Raw genomic sequence first — 2,401 nt, forward strand, 5'->3', positions numbered from 1 at the left:
CAAATTGAACTTGATTTCTATGGACTGTATCTTCCGGAGTCAATATTTTATTTATTTATTTATTTATTTTAAATATTTTATTTATTTATTCAACAGAGATAGAGACAGCCAGCGAGAGAGGGAACACAAGCAGGGGGAGTGGGAGAGGAAGAAGCAGGCTCATTTCGGAGGAGCCTGATGTGGGGCTCGATCCCATAATGCCGGGATTACGCCCTGAGCCGAAGGCAGACGCTTAACCGCTGTGCCACCCAGGCGCCCCCGGAGTCAATATTTTAGTGCTCCCCTGACACACACGCTCGGCTTAGGAGGGTTGAGTACTGCACTGCTTCATAATTTTCCCATGGAATCTCAGGCGGTTTAAACACTGTGGTGTTCCCGGAGGGCCGACAATGAAGTACTACGGAAAACCAAACTCCGCTGGTGCTAAAACGCTGCTGCCTGCCGGCGAAAAGGCATCTTGCCTAGAAAAGAACCTATCTGCGAAATAACAATAACAAGCACCCTTTCTTTCTGGTCAGAAAGCTCCGGACGGCTGCAGCCCCGAGGAAGCAGAGTTGAGGCAGCTGCTTAAGAAGCGACCAGAGACAGAAAGAGCTCCGCACCCTCCCCCCCTCGTCCCCCCTCGCCCAACCCGCCCCGACCTCCGCTGCAGCTCCAGAGCTCTACTTGGCTCCTCACAGCTGGCCGGGGCGAGGGCGGTGCCCCCCGCCGCACCCTTTCGGCTCCTCCCCGCTACCAGCCCTCCCCGTCCGCCGGCGAGGCTCCGTGTGGCCCCGCCTTCAGCCCCGCCCGGCCTGGCCCCGCCCAGCCCCGCCCAGCCCAGCCCAGCCCAGCCCGACCCTGCGGAGGCGCCGGCGTGCGCGCGCGGCGCGGGACCGATTCTCCTTCCGAGCGTCCGCGCCCCGCATGCGCAGTCCGCGCCGGCGGTCTCCGTTTGTTTGAACAGGAAGGCGGACATATTAGTCCCTCACGGCCCCCCTCGCCCCACCCCCCAGGCATTGGCCGCCGCGACTCGCCCTCTCCCGAGCAGGGGACGCAGCCCCTCCCAGAAGCTCCCCCATCAGCAGCCGTCGGGACCCGGCTCTGGACTTCCTCACCGCCCGCTCTCCAGTCTTTCCTCTCCTAAGTCTCCATCGGGCACCGACCTCGCCCTGCGCCGCCGGACAGCGCGGCAGCAGCCCCAGTAGCGACGGGACAAAATGGGAGAGTGAGGCTATCCCGCGGGGACCAGCTCTTGGCAGAGTCGGATCGGTGCGTCGGGCCGCGCCAAGGAAAGCAGGGGATGAGGGGCTAGACCGCCTACAGCGCCTCTGAGCGGAACGGGTCGGGCCCGTGGCCCAAGCGGCGGCGGCGGCGGCGGCAGCTGGCACAGCTCCTCACCCGCCCTTCGCTTTAGCCTTTCCTCTTCTCCCTCCCCTGCTGCCCGGAGTAGTCTCCACCCTGCTTCTCTTTCTCTCCCACCTCCTGCCCCTCTCGGGACGGGGAACCCTCCATGGCGAAGGCGGCTGGGGCCCGCTAGGCTGAAGCACCTCGCCGGAGCAACGCGGCTGGTGGCGACGGCGCTGTCGGCTGTCGTGAGGGGCTGCCGGGTGGGATGCGACTTTGGGCGTCGGAGCGGCTGTGGGTCTCCGTTGCCCCCGGCCGGGGGTCTGGAGAGCGGAGATCCCCTCAGTGAGGGGGAGGAGGGGGAACCGGGCGCACCTGGTGACCCTGAGGTTCCGGCTTCTCTGCCCCGCGGCCGCGAACCCACCGCCGGAGGAAGTTGGTTGAAATTGCTTTCCGCTGCTGGTGCTGGTACGAGGGTATTGTCACAGTAGCAGCAACATGTCGACTGGGGACAGTTTTGAGACTCGGTTTGAAAAAATCGACAACCTGCTGCGGGATCCCAAATCGGAAGTGAATTCAGATTGTTTGCTGGTGAGTAGCACTGTCGTGTTCTGCTTGTCTGGGTTTCTGTGTTTTTGCCTTCCTCTTGCCTTCAGTCTAGTTATTTGCAAAAGAAAGTTTCAGTTGTGCATAATCTTGGAAAACATCAAAATCTGCTCTTTTTCCTGAAGAGTCTTCGGACCACCACTAGAATCTCATGCCATGGCCTTATTTATCTTTGGACTGGCCCTGTACTAACTACTCTCTGAACTTTTAGCTCTGACTCAGTTCATCATTATACGAAAGATACTTATAAACCTCTATTGCAGGCATCACATAAAAAGTTACCACGTCAGTTATTTCTGCATATATAGTTTGTTGAATGACGAACTTAGTAATAATCTTTTTGATCGGTTTGACAGTAATACTGGAAAGACTACTTTCCACTTAGAGCGATTTAGCTCCTAAGGGTTTAGTTTTTAGACTTGGAAGTGACAATGGAGAATCGATATTGAGGAACTGATTTTTGAGCCAA

The sequence above is a fragment of the Ursus maritimus genome, unplaced genomic scaffold, assembly GCF_017311325.1.
Source record: "Ursus maritimus isolate PB19 unplaced genomic scaffold, ASM1731132v1 scaffold_18, whole genome shotgun sequence".
NCBI classification, from domain to species: Eukaryota; Metazoa; Chordata; class Mammalia; order Carnivora; family Ursidae; genus Ursus; species Ursus maritimus.